Raw genomic sequence first — 18,528 nt, forward strand, 5'->3', positions numbered from 1 at the left:
GCTCACCTGGTCTGATCCCCGCGACGACCCTCTGAGGGGTCACCGTCCCATTTTCCCAGGAGGACACTGGGCTCACGTGGCTTTCCCCTGACCCTGCGGAGCCCCAAACCAATCTCCCACCGAAGCCTCATCTTTCAGAAACGTTCCAGCTCTGACTTGGGAATTGCGTGTACTTGGTAAAAAATGGTGGGGGAAGCAGCGGTTTCCATCACATTGCACACCGGTGTTGAACGGTTTAAAATGTGTAACTGCACACTCGGGTCGACGGGGTCTCAAAGCGCCAGACCCGGCTGCAGAGCCGAGCGTGCGCAGAGGGTGCTCTGCACGTTGCAGAAGCAGCACACAAGTGTTTAGATCCTTAGAAAATCTGGAACGTCCATTTTGCTGCCAGTTCCGGGCTTTTCTAAACGGAAGTTTGAGGCGGTGCTTCTAAAGCTGGAGTGAAGAGGACTGGCCCGGGCTGGCCTCTCCTGCACCCAGGGAGCTTGGGGAACGAGAGAAAGCAGGCAGCCTGCCAACCACGAGGAAGGGAAGGGCGAGGCTCTGGGCTGGAGGACAGTGGCCAGAGCCCGTCCTGTCCCCCGTGACTGGCCTAGAAGCCCACTGTCCCTCACCACCCCCTCCACGATCCGGAGCAGCTTCTTCTCCTCTTCAGGGCAAAACCAAACCAGCCTCCCTGTCTTGTCATCACTCCCACTCGGGCGCACAGGTGAGGCCGTGTCCACTTCCTCACCCAGAAAGGGGGCGGTGACACCCACCTCGCCGGGAGGCTGGGAGAGACCCGATCTCCCAGCCTGTCACCCACGACCACTCACAGCCTTCCGGCTGGAGGTGGGCCGGGCCTGCACGGACCTCTGAGAGGCAGCTGGAAAGCATCTGCTGCTCGGGGCACTTCCCCAGCTCCTTCCACGGGGACCCTCAGTTTCACGCCCAAAGTAAACCCTCTGGCACCCACCGAAGCAGAGCTGAGCACCTGTGTCAGCACATTGCACTCCCAAAGAAGTGTCTTCCCTGGCGGTCACTAGGGAGCAAAGACCCGGGGCCAGAGGCAGGAGAGGAGGAGGGCATTCCTGCCACAGGGTGGTGGCGCCCCGCGGTGGGCAGCGGCGGAAGCACGAGGCATGCACAGAAGAACGGTTCCGAGGAGGTAACCCAGATCCTCAGCGTGTTCGCTCCTGCCGCTGGCTGAAAGCTGGCTCGGGTCCCCCCTTCACTGAGGTCCTAGGGTTTCCCGGGCGCGGTGCAGAAGGAAGGAGTCCGGCTGGGGAAGGCTGCGATGTGGGAGTGGACTTGTCACGTGTGCCCTGCACACCCTGTCCCCTCTAGGCTGGGCACGCTGGGGGGCTGCCGCCGTGGAGATGAGCTCTCTGCTGGCAGAGCCGGGGACAGGCGGGCCCTTAGCTGGACAAGGTGGCAGTTACCTAGTAGCATCCAGGTGTCTTCGCAGTGTTGCTGTCCAGCCCTCCTGCCCACGCAGCTGTATGTCTCCTGTCTCCATTGTTTTGTCTTGTTTTCACCGTGCAGCCGGCCTTGGCTATGAATCAGCAATCCTCTGCTTTGATCCTTTTTTATTTTTCTTCCTAATCTGATACTGGAGTAAACCATTGCCAAGAACGTAGTGGGTTCTTCCAACATGTCATCCTTGGGCATCATGAAGTCTGAGCCCAGAGACGTTATTTAGAAGGAATGTTCCAAGTGTGTACCACTCCTCCAGGGCTCCCCAAGACAGAGCCAGCTGTAGGGACACCCCACTGTGGTATTTGGGGCACCTACTGGTGAGCCACCGGTGATGGCTGTGAATATCTGTTAAGCCCAAGGAGAATAAGTGGTACTGTCCCCATTTCACGGGTGGGGAAACAGTTAAACACTGAAGCCCATCTCCCTGACCTTTACCTTCCCCCCAGGTGTCTCGGGGAGTCCCCTCAGACCTCCCTCACACAGAGCTTCCCGCCAGCTCACACTGATGAGTTCTAGGTGCTCAGACGCTCAGAGCCAGCCACGGAAGGTGAGCAGTGTTGAATAAGGGAGCGTGGCAGGGCGTGGGGAGGACACACACATGACAAAGCCTCACATGGACGTACTGCCTTGTTCGGTGGCAGTGGCCCGGGGTCACACAGGGCTCTCAGCAAACAGCCAGGGCATGAGCTCCGGAACTGCCACAGCGCCGGTGGGCCTGTTAACGTAACAGGTGATCTCGACGGGGAGGCGGTCAGAGTGGTGAGGAACGTCTCTGGGCACAGCCCCTCCCCGTCCTGCTGGTGTGCAGCCCGCCCACCTGGACGTCCCACCAGCCCGGCCTGGGGAAACGGGGCCCGCTGCCCCGCCCTTCACCGCCTCTGCAGCACTCTGCTGCTCTGAGCCCATTTAAGGAGTAAAGAAAGTAAACATTAACTATGAAACAAATTTAAAACATTAAAGACCTTTACAAAGTATGTATGGTTCCTACCAACCTGTGACTTTCATAAAGGTTAATCGGCTGCCCCCGGAAGAGTGTGCGCTAAGCCCCACTGCCTCAGTTTTCCCACCTTCTCACATCCCATTTCATTGCTTGTCAAGGACAAGGGGGACGGAGGCCAGGTGTGTCTTTAGCTGAGAAGACAAGCTTTGCAGAGGGTCTCCTCCTTTCTCCCCCTGTCCCCAGCCCCTGGGAACGAGGACAGCCGGGCTGCAGGCTCAGCACGCGTACTTGGTACTTTGTCTAAAGCGTGTTGCGTCTTTGTCCCGCCTAGCTCTTTACTTTTTATTTTTTTATTTTATTTTATTATTATTTTTTATCCTCACCCGAGGACATTTTTCCATTTTTTGTTCAGGTAGAGTGGGAGGGAGAGAGGAACAGAGAGAGAGAGAGAGAAACATCGATGTGAAAGGGACACATCGAGTGGCTGCCACCCGCACAACCAACCAGGGCCGGGGACAAACTGCAACCGAGGTACATGCCCTTAGCGGGAACCGAACCCGGGTCTCTCAGGACCGCAGGCCGACGCTCTAACCGCTGAGCAAAACCAGCCAGGGCTACTTTTTATTTTTAAGGCTGTGGAATGGGGAGGAGAGAATGAGAGCGCCTGTCCCTAAAACAGGACTCTGTTCATCCTCTCGCCACCTGTGCTTGAGCCCCATCAAAGCATGCCACTAGAGCACCGCGCCAGACGAGAGCTAAGAGGCACTCAGGGCGCTGTGATCATGTTAGCTGTGCCCTGTCACTTTGTCTTGGAAAAAATAAATAAAATGCACAAGTGCAAGAGAGGATGCAGCAGCGAGCCCAGGCTGGCAGATTTCCTCACCCAACCCCCCCACCCGAAGGTTTTCAGCCCCGAGTTAAGACAGCAGGTCCCTGAAAACCGCACCTTCTTTGGGCCAGAGTGGCCCCCATGAAATTCACCTGAGTCCCAAGATTACCTTTGCTGGGTCTGAAGTTAGAGTGTGACCATTTTCTGGAAATTTCTTGCAGAATGAGGCTGGACATCCTACTTTGTGTCAACAGCAAGGATGGAGAGGCTCAGCCGTGCCCACAGGTCAGTAGGTTTTTTCTGTGCCTCGTGACGGGGTTCTGGGTTGGCTGCAGCCATGGGCGGGCACGTGACATGATTTTGAGGCCCTAGGATGTGTCAGTTGTGCAGTACGGAAGCGGGAGCACCGTGAGCTGGAGCCCGTGGGCAGCACTGCCAGGTCACATGGGGTGGAGCCTGTCTCTCCATCCCTGCCGGCCTTCCTCCCCCAGCATTGGCATCCACCCGGGGAAGGCATCCTTGGTCTTTTCTGTGCTGTGGCCCTGCCTCACCATTAAATACCGGGGCTTCAAAAGTGCTTTACTTGGAGCAAAGTCTTAAGGGTATTTGTCTAAGTAGTCCTCATTCAATTTCATCAATAAATAATTACAGAAAGATTTTTTCTTAAATAGTGTTTCTGAAAGCTGCATGGACCCTGAATTCTACCCCGTCTTGGTCTATCCCACCTCCCTGTCCCTCTGTCCATGCCGCCGAATAACCCTCCACCCCAGGCACACGAGCTCTGTCCCCTGAACTCAGACTGCTAAGGTGTCCAGAGAGGCAGGGTTCTGGAGGATTGCACTTGCTCCAGCTGCCCTGGGTCTCCATGGGGGCTCACAGTGGCGGATGCTTGAGCTGCTCCATAGTGACATTCTGTAAGACTCATGTTAGTGGTGTACCTACATCAAGGGTCTGGGGAGAGGACCTCTATGAGGTGACTGCTCCCAGCCCCCAGAAGCTGGTTCCTAACCACAGAAAGGTTCGGACTTGTGCTTTTCCCCTCAACTTTGTTAGTGATCTCTCTGAAGGGCAGCAGGCAGTTTAATAGACCGTGGCCCCACAGCCAGGCATGTCGGTGTGTGAGCGCCGGCACCTCCCCCAGTTCCGGCTTCCAGGGGAAGAGGAGCGGTGATGCCTGCGTTCTCAGCCTGCTCCCCGTTATCTCCTGAGGTTTCGTGGTGCAGTAGCTCGTTCTGTTCAGAAGCAGAGCCTCCCCCCGCTGATGTGCATCTTTAAAAGGTCTTCTTCCTCCAAGAGTACATCAGTGGCTGTATTTGTTAAAGGATAATTTCTTGGGAGAAATCCTGGAAAGAGGAGAGTGCCACCTGTTGTGAGACCTCGGACCTTGCAGGGGACGCTCCCAGGGCTCCGAGCCAGGGATTGTGGGAGGGAGAGGAGTTTCAAGAAGTAGGTCTCTGCTGGGAACCCGAAATGCCCCGCCAGGCTCTGTGGTTTTCAAACAGATTCTTTTCTTGCCTGAGAAAAACTGCTTAGTCAAGCTTCCCCAGAGTACATTGTGGCTAACAAGAAAGCATTTTGTCCTCAGGCAACGGAAATGCCGAGAACCAAAGCCAGGAGGAAGGGCAAGCAACGCACCTGCCCTGGTGGTGGGGCCCCGGGCCCCTCCGTGTTCACCTGGGGCTTGGCGAGAGTCGGGCTTGCCCAGGAGGTGTGCCCCTGGGTCCTGGGCAGGCGAGGTCCGTGGGCTTTGTGTTTGAGAGGGAAATGGAGACAGGACTATCTGGTTCATCTATTAATAGCCATTTGTCACACACCAGGTTAGGCAGTAATCCTTCTGTTGTCAATATGTTTTCCAGGGCTTACTGGGGAGGGAGGGGCTTTTCCAAAGACACCTCTTTTCAGAGAGAAATATAGATGAGCCTCTGATATGTTTATGTCCCTAAAACGAAGTGTATGTCTCGTGCGAGTCAAGGTATCGAGCAAACCTGCTTTTCAACAGGGTCCTCGATCTCTTGAAGAAGTGACTCCTTGGTCTGTGTAGAGGCTCCCATGTATTGGTTCTTTAAAGCAAGATTTGCCTGCATCTTGTTTGGTTCTTAAAATAGTAACAGACAGAACTATTCAGGAAAGACAGGGAGCTCACAACTGTTCGGAAGCTCTTAACACCTCAGGTCTTAGCCCCCTCTAAGGAACACGTGGGATTGTCACGTCCCTGGAATCACCCCTCCCACACACCCCCCTTTATCAAGCCCAGTAACAGGGATGACCACAGCAAAAGGAAATTCAACAACCTTCAAGCATTTTCAAAGTCAGTGTCTAATCAGAGTCCTGAGAGCCAAGTCAAAAGCGGGTCTCTCTCAGTTGTACGAAACTGTCAGATCCTTTTGAGCAGGGAAACCCAGGTGCTTTCTGTCCCTCTGACAGGACACGTGTGCTGAGCACATCCCAGGAACCACCAAAGAGGCTGATTGAGCCAACTGTGATTCAGCTGAAAAAGAACAGGAAACACACACACAGGCACCAAATTCACACCGTACAAAAGATGAAATCATAAACTCTCTCCATGATGCTCAAGTGGTATTCATGGCAAAATAATTTTCTGACCGTGAACCACCAAAAGCTTCCTGCAGCACATGGCACAGGGCAGGCTTCTCAAACCTCCGTGCTTCTCGTCCTCCTCCCAGCCTTGCTTTCCCTCCCCCCGAAGCTGCGCTCAGGGCTGGCGATCCAAAGCAAGGAGGAGCTTCGCCTCTGCGAGATTAATCACAAGCAGGGCTAAGCGTCAGGCCGGCATGTGGGATTGATCCTGCCGGAGGAACTGCAACGGGAGGCTAATGCTGCCTTTCATCCCGAAAGCAAAGTTCAGAGATGTTTGCATTCTGTTAGGTAGGCACGGCTCTCTCGAGACCTGACCGAGATGGTGTGCCCTCTCAGCACGAATTCTCCCACGGCAGCGCACAGTGTGCCTCGGTGAACCCGCCTGCGCACAGTGTGCCTCGGTGAACCCGCCTGCGCACAGTGTGCCTCGGTGAACCCGCCTGCGCACAGTGTGCCTCGGTGAACCCGCCTGCGCACAGTGTGCCTCGGTGAACCCGCCTGAGCCGTGGGGGCCAGAGAGTCAGAACTGCTCATTTTGCAAATAGCTTGATTTCCTCATGTTTTTTGTTTTTTTTTTTATCCTCACCCGAGGATATTTTTTTTTACATTAATCTTCAGATAGAGCTGGAGGGAGAGAGAGAGAGAAACATCTATGCGAGAGAGACACACCGACTGGTTGCCACCTGCACAAACCCAGCCAGGGCTGGGGCTAGGGACGAACCGCAACTGAGGTGCATGCCCTTTGCTGGAATCAAACCCAGAACTCCTTGGGTAAGGGCGATGCTCTTACCGCTGAGCCGTATTGGCCAGGGCTGATTTCATCATGTTTTAATTAGCATGTAGTATTGCAAATCCATTTTATTCAAGAGACTCGTAAATGAAAACTGGATTAAGATCAGCACGGTAGACCTGCTGGCCAGCTTCAGACCACACCAGAGCGCCACCCAACCAGCTCCACAAACAACATACTTGAAGGACAGGCTGGGTTGGCAGCAGAGCCCTGATAAAACAACAGCTGTTCTATAGGGTCTGCCCCTTCATAACAGCTTGTAGGGTGTACTCACAGCCAGTCAGCCTGAGGTCAGCCCCACTCCACTCACAGTTGGACTCATACAACATCCTTAGAGCACCCAGCTCAGGTCTCCAGGGAGACTGCACCGCGGAACACCTACTATATTAGACCACCCTTCCAAGACTGGGAGACATAGCAGATCTACCTGATACACAGAAAAACACCGGGAGGAGACAGATATGTCCCAAATAAAGAACAGGACAAAACCCCGGAAGAAATAAACAAAATGGAGACAAGCAATCTACCAGATACAGAGTTCAAAGCACTGGTTATAAGTATAGTCAAAGAACTTAGGTGGAGAATAGATGAACTCAGTGAGAACTTACATAAAGAGATGGAAACCATAAAAAAGAACCAGTCGGAAATGAAGAATACCTCAGATGGAATTAACAGCAGATTAGATGAAGCAGGGAATCGAATCAGCAATTTGGAAAAAAAGGTAGCAGAAAACACCCAATTGGAACAACAACCAAAAAAAAAGGAGAAAAGATGTAGGCGATCGACATATAAATCCAGGAAGTGCAGAGTCCCAAACAAGATGAACCGAAAGAGGCCCACACTGCCCAGCTGGGGCAGCTCAGTGGTTGAACATCAACCCATGCACCAAGAGGTCACCAGTTTGATTCCCGGTCAGGGCACATGCCCAGGTTGTGTGCCCAATCCCCAGTGGGGGGCATGCAGGAGGGGCCAATTAATGTTCTCTCTCATCGATATTTCTATCTCTCCCTCTCCTTTCCTCGCTCTCTAAAAATCAATAAAGAGCCCTGGCCGGTTCAGCTCAGTGGTTAGAGCATCGGCCTATGGTCCAGAGAGACCCGGGTTCAGTTCCCACTAAGGGCACGTACCTTGGTTGCAATTTGTCCCTGGCCCTGGTTGGGTCTTGTGGGAGGCAGCCACTCTATGTGTCCCTTTCACATCAATGTTTCTCTCTCTCAACAAAAAATGGAAAAATGTCCTCGGGTGAGGATTAAAAAAAAAATAAATCAATAAAGGGAAAAAAAAGAGGCCCACACCAAGACATATTATAAGTAAAATACCAAAAGTTAAAGACAGAATTTTAAAAGCAGCAAGGAAAAAACAGTTATGTACAAGGGAGCTCGCATGAGACTGTCAACTGATTTCTCAACAGAAACTTTGCAGGCCAGAAGAGGTTGGCATGAACTATTCAAAATGATGAAAAGCAAGACCTACAACTAAGGTTACTCTACCCAGCAAAGCTGTCATTTAGAATTGAAGGAGAAATAGTTTCTCAGACAAGAAAAAACGAGAGTTCATCACCACTAAACCAGTATCATCACTGACAAAGGCAAACAATTAGTAAAAGCAGTGGATCCACAAACTATAAATCTGGTACAAAGATTAAAAGGCAAAAGTAAAAAAGGTCATGTGTAATTACAACAATAAATTAAGGGATACACACAAAAGAAGTAAACATGACAAAAACATAAACATGGAACGGGTCGGTAAAAACGAGTGATTTTACAATGTGTTCAAACTCAAGTGACCATCAACTTAAAAGGGAGTGCTATAAGCATAGCTTGATATATACAGAGTGGAGGAAAAGTGGGTTTACAGTTGTGAGTACACGAAACACAGTTTGTTCTTGTATTATTTTCCATATGAACAACAGTAAACCTATTTTTGCCCCACCCTGTGTGAAGCACATAGTAACCACAAACAAAAAATCTATAAGCACTAAAGAGAAAGGAATCCAAACAAAACAATACAGACAGTCATCAAAATACAAGAGAGAGCAAGAGAATAGAAAAGGAAAAAGAGAACTACAAAGACAATCAGAACAACTAATAAAATGGCAATAACTACATACCTGTCAATAATTACTTTAAGTGTAAATAGAGTAAATGCTGCAATCAGAAGATACAAGGTGGCTGAATAGATTAAAAAAAAAAAAAAAGATCCATACATGCCTGGCTAGTGTGGCTCAGTGGATTGAGCATCATCCCATAGACTGAGAGGTCCTGGTTCGATTCCCGGTCTGGGCATATGCCCAGGTTGCAGACTCAATCCTCAGTAAAGGGCGTGCAGGAGATAGCCGATCAGTGTTTCTATCTCTCACTCCCTTCCTCTCTCTAAAGATAATAAATCAATAAAAACATATTTAAAAAAATTTTTTAAAAGACTCATACACACATACATGTGTTCCTGTAAGAGACCCACTTCAGATCGAAAGACACACAGACTGAAAATAACAAGATGGAAAAAGACATTTCATGCAAAAGGAAATGAAAAAAGGTGGGAGAAGCAATATTTATATCAGACAAAATAGACTTTAAAACAAAGGCTACAACAACAGACAAAGGTTATTTCATAATGATCAAGGGATCAATCCAACAAGAGGATAAAACTCTGTAAACACTTATGCACCCCACATAGGAGCAGCCTTTACAATGGCATCAAAAATAATAAAACACCTAGAAATAACTATAACCAAGGAGGTAAAAGACCTGTACTTGGAAAACTATAAGACACTGAAGAAAGAAATTGAGGATAATTCAAATAAATGGATAAATGGAAGATCTACATGGCGAAGGAAAACATACGGTAATTAAAGTATAAAATATCCATACTACCTATCCAAAGCTATCTACAGATGGTATGTATGTACAAATCTCTATCAAAATATCAATGGCATTTTTCACAGAAGTAGAATAAATAATCCCAAAATTTATATGGAACCACAGAAGACCCCAATTAGCCAAAGCAATTTTGAGAAAGAAGAACAAGGTTGGAAGTATCACACTACCTATCAAACTATACTACAAGGCTAAATTCATCAAAACAGCAAGGTACTGACATAAAAACAGACACATAGATCACTGGAAAACAATAGAGTCCAGAAATAAACCCATGTCTATATGATCAATCTATGATGGAGGAGGTAAGAATATACAATGGGGTAAAGACAATCTCTTCAAAAATGGTTTTAGGAAACTGGACAGATACAAGCAAAAAATGAAATGACTACTTTCTAACACAAATAAACTTAAAATGGATTAAAGACTTAAATGTAAAACCCAAAACCATAAAACTTCAACTTTTAGAAGAAATTATAAGCAGTAAAACTCTCTGGCATTGCTCTTAGTAATATTTTTTTTGGATACGTCTTCTTGGACAAGGGAAACAAAAGGGAAAAAAACAAATGGTACTATATCAAGTTAAAAACATTTTACACAGAGAAGGAAACCATCAGCAAACTGAAAAGACAACCTACTGAATGGGAGAAGATACTTGTCAGTGATGCATCCAATAAGGGGGTTAATATCCAAAATATATAAGGAACTCATATAATTTAACACCAAAAAATCTGATCAATAAGTGGACAGGGGACCTGAATAGACATTTCCCCAAAGAGGACATAGAGATGGCCAATAGACATATGAAAAGATGCTCAGTGTCACTAATCCCAATGAGATATCACCTCACACCTCTCAGAATGGCTGTCATCAACAAACAAGTGTTGGTGAGGATGTGGAGAAAAGGGAACCTTCTTGCACTGTTGGTGGGATTATAAATTGGTGCAACCACTATGGAAAACACTATGAGCTTCCCCAAAATATTAAAAATAGAACTACCATATGATCCCAAGATTCCACTTCTGGGTATTTATCCAAATAAATCCAAAACACTAATGTGAAAAGATACGTGAACCCCCAAGTTCACTGTGGCATTATTTGTAATAGACAAGATATGGAAGCCACCCAAGTACCCATCAGTAGACAAATGGATAAAGAAGATGAGGGACATACATACAATGGAATATTACTCCACCATAAAAAGAATGAAATCTTGCCATTTGTAACAGCATGGATGGATCTAGAAGGTATCATGCTAAGTCAAACAAACACAAATACCATGATTTCACTTAATACTGGAATCTAAAAATCAAACGAGCAAAACATAAATTCATAGACTCAGAATAAACTGATGGTTGCCAGATGTGAAGGGGAATGGGGGATGGGTGAAAAGAGGTGAAGGGATTAAGAAGTACAAATTGCCCGTTACAAAAAAGAGTCATCGGGATATAAAGTACAGCATAAAGTTAATAATAACTAAGTATGGTGTCCTGTGGGTACTAGAGTTTGGGGGTTGATCATGTCATAGTTATATAAATGTCTAATCACTGTTCTCCTCCTGAAACTAATATAATATTGTATGTCAACGGTAATGGAAAAAAATTTTTTAAAGAAAAGATCTAGCAGGATCCAGGAGAAGTAGGTGGTGTTCAGTGGGTGGGTTGCCAGGGGAAGCATACAGCTCTTCCCAGTAGCAAAATACTCTCCCCACATCGAGAGCAAAAATCCTGCCCTGACAGACACATCCAGTATTGAATAGGCTGAATCCTCTGCCTTCAGTTATCATAAGTGCTCAGATCAGAATGCACATTCAGTTCATATTCAAACACAGGGCAGTTTCACATCTACACATACACACCGTCATTTAAAGACCACTCACAGGTCCTAGCCAGGCTCAGACTGATGCAAAAGGGACTGTCTGGCGCTGAGGACATTCGGGGTAAGAAATGACTGTGGCTCAGTAGCAGTGAGCACGGCTCCATCTCTGGAGCCCGTGTTGAAAGCCAGGCCCTGTGCCGGCGGCTTCCCGACGTAACTCAGCATCTCCATTCTAGCTGTGGGGAGATCAGGAGGCAGATGGATGGAGGACTGGAGAGGGAGGCCCTGGTACCTTGCAGGAGACTGCGCAGCCACGACAGCCATTACTTACGGGGCGATGACTGTGCTCTCAGCAACGTGCCCAGCTCCTCACGTGGACCCAGCGATGTAGAACCAAGTCCCATTTCTCATGCCGGGATTGTAAGAGGCCCAAAGGTTGAGTACCTTGCCCTGTCAGGTAGTAAAAGCCCAAGACTCAGTCCCAGGGAGTAAGTCCCACCCTGGAACACTTTCACACCCATGGAAGGTTGCCAGGGGTAGCACAGTGGTAGGCAGACCAGACAGGGCCCCTCATAGCCACATTTCTGTAATTAGTAGGCAAGAGAGTGGAGTTTACCCTAAAAAAAAATGCTATGGGGTCATTTTACCATAACTTTGCATTTGTATGAGGGAATGCTGCAAATGACAAAGAGTTTAACAAATTTCACCATGTATGCTAATACCAGCTTACATGTGCCCGGTGTCTGCTGCTATATGCGTACCAGCACTGTTCAGAGTGACAACGTGTGTTCACCCGCCGAATCTTCCCAGCATGTGCTGTGGTTATGCCCATTGTACAGAAGAGGAAAGCAAGGTCAGAGAGGGAAAGCAACTTGCCTGAGGTTACAGAGGTAGGAAGTGGTCCAGCTGAGATTGGTCCAGGGTCAAAGGCTCATGCTTGAACCCTGCTGGGCCATGGACTAGAGGGGCGGTCCTCCATGGGTCCTGGAGACACATTTCCACCCTGTGTCGGGGGTACCTGGTGGATACCTGACAAAGGTGATTGCAGGAAGGGACACACCTCTTCCAATAACTCATGTTAATGATTCCACTAAACTGGAAAGCGGTTGGCACCGAAGATAAAGGGTGATGCCTGCACCATCCATTGTTATCTTCCAGCCCATAATATGTGGAGAGTCTAAGAAGAAGAGAAGTTCGGTGGACTCTCCCGTTCTCACCCTTCCCATTTAGCCGCATTTGGCTGCGTGCTGATGGGGCTGCTGGAAGGGGTTCGGAGGCCTGGGGAGAGCCTGGCCATTTTAGTCCCAAAGACACTGGCCTTGGCAGCTGTCCAAACACGGTGGCTGACTTTCAAACCATTTCATTGAAACCTGTTTTTAAAATAAAATAAAATAAAAATTTTTAAAGGAAAGGCATGGGTATCCGAGTAGGAGGAAGGTCTTGGCAAGAACCTTCTATGTACTTTTCCGCCGCTGGATTGACCAGACAGGGCCACAAAGCTGATCCAACAGGATTAGCAGAACTGCATTGTTGGGCACCGGCACAGCGTGATGTGCCGCAGCAAAGGCACTTGGCAGGGTGAGCCTGCCAAGGATAGAGATGTAGCAGACGAGGGGCTGAATTAGTGGACTGGCATGACCGAAGCAGGGAAATCTATTTGCATGCAGTATTAACTGTGCTAATAAACCCTGGCCGGGTCTGCCAAGCCAGGCGTCCTCTCTGAACCAGGAGCTTTTATTTTAAAGCCTACCTGGAAGGCATCCGCCAAGATGGGCTAAAGCAAGCAGGCCTCACAGGTTGCCCTTGGGTTCGTTTTTCTGCCACCGGCCTAGAGGAGACGTGCTGTCTTTAGTGCCTGTGACAGCAGGCGTGACTTTCTGACCGTGCAGAATGATCCTAATACCTGTTTTGGTGCCAAAAGGGCTTCCATTTGGAAGGATATTGTCTGTGAAAAAGCCATGGAGAAACCTAGGTACAACACACTTAAGAAAATACCTCCTTGCGATCCATGGGTTGTTTTGCCTGATTTGTGTATCCTGATTCCCCGAAAGTCAGGACTGGACCAGGATGAGCAAGTGAGACAGCCCAGGATGCAAAATTGTAGGAGGTGCTCACAGTCCTGCAGGTGCACAAGCGGAGTCAGCATCTGAGAGCGAGTGTCGCACCCCTCACCCAGGTTCTCCCCTGCTGAAAGTGACCACAGGAACAGCTTAAGAGCCACTCATCCAAAACATGGGTGCACTTAAATACACTTAGCACAGGCACTGATGCACAGCTGCGTGTTGGGTCCAGAAAGCACCGCATGAGACTTGGAGAGGGGTCGGGGAGGGAACCTGTGAAGAAGGTGTTATCCACCAGGTCACTGCTGTGAGCGGGTGGGGGCCTCTGGCAGCCTGTGCAGAAGGGGTATTTGTCCACCAACCCCAGTGTGTCGCTGGGGAGGGCTGCTCCAGGATGTTACCTCTCTGGCCCCCAGCCGCCTGTGTGCAGCCAGACCACACTCCTGCTCCCGTTCCTGCTCCAAGGACGCCCCAGGCTGAGGTTAGCCTGTGCAGGGGAACAGTGCCTGCCACATGGGCAGGATTTAATTTTCCTCTGAAGATGTTGAAGCCATATCAGACTCCCACTGCGTGAGGCTCATTAGGAACATGGGTTTTTAACAGAGCCTAGATTTAGAGCAGCCGTTCCAAATCAGAGTCCCTGGGGTGGGGGGTGGATTCCTGGCTTCATTTCCAAACTGACTGAAGCAGGATCTTGGAGTGGGGGGAAGGGTGGAGCCCTGAATCCTCCCCTCCTCGGCCCCCATCCTGTGCCAGCCAGATTGGGGCCCATGTTCAGCACCTACCGGAGTCTGCATTGACCTGTGGTCAACTTGGGAGGCGGTCGGTGGGGAAACCAACCTGCGTTTCCGTTGCCGTCAACTTCCAGAAGTAACCGGCAGGAAAAGGGTTTGTTGGTTTCAGACATCTGATGTTATAAAGCTTAGATAAATGCCATGTCCTTGGGATTGCCTACGCCAAGTCTTCATTATGTGACATTTTTAAAAAATAACACATAAGCAGGGCAAAGTGGAAAATAAAGAGATGAAAGGCTTTGGTTAAAATTGGTGAATTTTGGAACAGCAGAAATCTTACATTCTCTGACAGTGACCTTGGGATAGGTGTGGTCCTTGGGGGGGTAGCTACAGTCTTAGGGAGGCAACAGCAGGTGAAAAAGCCCTGCGGTGGGAGGGAACGGGGTGTGCTCCGGCAGGGCCACTCCATGTGGCTGAATGACCCTCAGTTCTGCCTTCTTCCAGAGTCCCAGTGCTCGTCCATGGGGCCACACCCCCAGCCTCTGGCCATGCCACATTCCGGAGAAAGGTGCCCAGCCTGCGGAGCTGCAGGCACCCCTTCAGCAGTGAGGAATCTGAACAGGGAGAGGCCCCCAGGCTCAGTAGTGTCCAGCTGAGCCGAAGCTGGGTGCCCTCTCTACCCTGGCTCCTCCCGCTGTTCTTGACCACACGAGTCCTTCATCCCACTGAACCCCCATTGCTAACCAGGCGGGCACAGTGACAGGTCATGACCTCAGGGGCGTGAAGTGCCTAGAACAACAGTGCCAGGCCGGGACGTCCGCATCCTTTAGGCTCAGCACGCGGTGGGTACATCGCTGGCCTGTGTCCTGCCTGGGAGCCACCCCAGATGACAGCGATCCCCAGTTTGGCAGGGCTGTGGACATGAGAACCAGACATTTCTGAACTCCGAGGCCACGGTGGTTTACCTGGCACGGTGGCACGGTGACAGGCTATGATTGAGGAATTGCTCAAAGGTTCTGCTCCAGCAAGAACTTTGGCAGAACTTCCGTGCCACATCCAGTACTAGCAACTTGCCAACTTTGCGTCCTTGAAATAAAGCGGGTTGCAAGAGAGAAGGCAGAGTGGAAAATGTAATTTTCTTGATTGGGCAACTAAGAACGCAGCAGGCAGGAGCCATTTGGGGCCAAAGAACTGCTCGTTTAAAAGTGTTTACCGACACCTGGAAATGGGGATTAAACGTCAAACGCTCTTTTCATGTCAGTTCGCGTCACATTATTGCATAATGGTGATAAAATCCAGGCAGGTACCAAAGGCGAGTTCCAGTGTCGTTCTACTCCGAGTTTCTCTACTCCAGACACAGTGCCTCCCGCCGATGCTCGAAGAGGACGAGCCCCAGCTGTACCTGTTGGAAGGCAGGGCCCGGGACAGGTAATTGTTTTCGTGTTATTATCTGGTTTCTTTTCAGCTGGTCTGTTTTTGTTGGTTTGCGTGACTGCCCAGATCCTCAGCGATCGGCCTTAGTTTGTGATTGAAACGTGTTTCCAGCCTTGGAGGACTCCATTCGGACTCTGGTTACCCTTAGCCGACACGGGAGCCACTGCGCAGGGCCGCTGAGGTCGGGGGCCCTGGACAGACATACACCCCGAGAGGAGGGCGTCTGGGCAGAGCTGCTCCTCAGGAGCACGGGGCGGGAAGGGTCTCCAGTGTCTGGCAGCCGAGTCACGGGAAGCCTTGTGTTCCTGTGCCCCCCGCACAAGTATCAGTGAGGAAAACCGTTGCTGATGGGCCTTAAAAAGATACAAGCCTCCTGCATCTGCTCCCCACTGAGGATCTGTTGAGAGCAGCGGAACCTCCCCAGAGAAGTACTGATGCACTCCTACAGCCGCTGATGCCCACCCGTGACCGGGGATAGGAAGGCTGGCAAGGGACACAACCAAGCAGAGAAGCCGACTGGACAGGAGTAGAGGGAGATGAAGTGCGGATCCGCTTGCATTCTGGTTCTAACGCGTAACTTCTCTCTCCCGCCCTCCCCATGCAGACGCAGCTCCGAGGAGGTGACCCACGTGCACCGGCGCCCGAGGCCTCCAGCACGGTGCGGCGGGGCAGCTGGTGTTGTGAATCAGGCCGTTGCCAATCAGAGAACGGCTACTTCACAACACCAGGGTCCCACCCCACCACAGGCAGCGCTCCGGCTCCGCCCCAGCCGAGACCCCCACGTAGCTCATCATTGCTGGGACACCACCAAGCCCTCCAGAGCCCCAGCATGAGGTTGGTCCTCCAGCAGGAGCTCCACACAGTGCCCTGGGGCTGTGGGGCCCCCAACACAGCCTCCCTTTGCATGGAAAAGCCACGCTGGGGGCATTAATTCCTGCAGAGAAACTGGTGCCACCGGTAAATGCTGCGAGGGGCCCTCAGAAGGGTTAGGCGCCACTGAACGGGACATTTCCTCGAGGTGCTTGGAACACACGGCAGTGACCTGGGGCCTCTGTTTTCATGAGTGGTGGTGGTAGCTTTGAATAGAGCAAAGTGGAAGGAAGGGAGGCCCCAGTTACACGGTGGCGGCCGGGGTGCGGGACAGTCCGTCCTGGAGAGAGGATGGCCCTCCGTAGCCCCTCGACGGGAACACATCTTCCTGGTGCCTGGAGAGCACATGCCTTTCCTTGAGAGCGGGGTGCCACGGCGTCCTTCGGGCACGTGTCCCCGCTAGACGAGAGCCGAGAGGACCCTTCCTAGGACATCCATCTGCCAGACACTCCTGAGCTGGCAGGTAGGCTTCCTTTCCCTGGGGTGCCAGGGACCTGGCAGAGCTGGAAAACGAATGGGGGTCTCCAGAGTCCAAGTGTTTGTGCCTAACTTAGACCTCAGGGCGACGCCACCATAGTGCAGAGCCAAGGGCGGAGTTTAAAGGGACTGGCTGGGTTGACGGGCGTCCTTCCTGGAACACACAGGAAAAGGAGGTGTCCATCTGGTCTGGCTTCCTGTGGGACAGAGACCCAGGGCCACTCTGATAACCAGGGCTGTCACCTCAGTGCTGTGCTGCTGTCCCATAGAAAGACAGGGGATGGGCAGAAACAAGCCCGGACAAACTGCACAGCATCGAGGTTGCAGGACGGTGCCTGGGCTCATCAGAGCGGCCCTGGGCTCTGTCGCCGTGGGGTTCCGGGTGCAGGTACTGCTTCTGTGAAGCTCTGCTCCTCCCCTCCTCCCCGAATCGCTGAGGCATCTCTAAAGTGTGTAAGTTCTGCTTACGGACAAGTCTCTTCTGGCTAAAGAGAGTTCCAGTTTTTCAGAAAGGTCTTCCTGCCGAGAGCCCATCCGCCTTCCAGCTCCCCGCTGCCAGCAGTCCCAGCTCGTGAATCTCTGGTCCCTGGTGGCAGCATCAACGTGTTGGGGAGGTGGGGTCCCAGGCCCACTGCGCCCCTGCTGCGCGCGACTGTGTGTGGACAGGCCCTCCAGGGGATTCTTCAGAATTGCACCCCCACCCCCGTTGGTCTCCCCACTTCCTCTCCAGCCTCCATCTCAGCCCCATCTCTTCTGCATGTATCGCCAGAAAGTTCTTTAAAAATCCACCCCCTGCCTTAACAGTGCTTAAAGAGTTGCCCTGGCCGGTTTGGCTCAGCGGTTAGAGCGTCAGCCCACAGTCCAGAGAGACCCAGGTTTGGTTCCCGCTAAGGGCATGTGCCTCGGTTGTGGTTTGTCCCCGGCCCTGGTTGGGGTCGTGTGGGTGGCAGCCACTCGATGTGTCTCTCTCACATCGATGTTTCTCTCTCTCTCGCTCCCTCTCTCCCTCCTGCTCTATCTGAAAATAAATGCAAAAATGTCCTCGTGATGATTTAAAAAAAAAGTGCTTAAAGAGTTGGACTCCATGGGAGGAGTCGCCCAAGTACCTCTCAGTCCCCACCCTGAGCCCCCGCTCCCTGCTGAGGAGCCAGGACAGAGCTGAATGTGGGCGCCCCAGGGCTTGCTCCAGGGGCCCAGCACAGCCCTCTCCGTTGTTAAACCAGGCGCCAGGCCCTACAGCAGCCCCCCTGGTACCCACAGTCCAAAATGATTAGGTAGAAAATTCCAGAAATAAACGATTCACTAAGTTTTAAATTGCACAACAGCCTGAGTAGGGTGATGAAATTTCATGCTGTCCCTCTCCGTCCCTTTGTCCAGTGTATTCACACTGTACTCTGCCCACCGCAGCCACTGAGTTACCAGATCAACTGTCACAGGGCTTGTGTGCAAGTCACTCATTTTACTAGACACTTATTCACCTCACTCATCACACCAGGGTCGTGTCATCTCACATCATCACAAGAAGGTGAGTACAGTCCAGTGAGATATTTTGAGAGAGACCACATTTATGTAGCTTATTATAGTATATAATTGCTCTCTAACTGTGCCTAATTTATAATTAAACTATCATGTATAGGAAAGGGC

The sequence above is a fragment of the Molossus molossus genome, unplaced genomic scaffold, assembly GCF_014108415.1.
Source record: "Molossus molossus isolate mMolMol1 unplaced genomic scaffold, mMolMol1.p scaffold_m16_p_18, whole genome shotgun sequence".
In the NCBI taxonomy this organism is placed as follows: domain Eukaryota; kingdom Metazoa; phylum Chordata; class Mammalia; order Chiroptera; family Molossidae; genus Molossus; species Molossus molossus.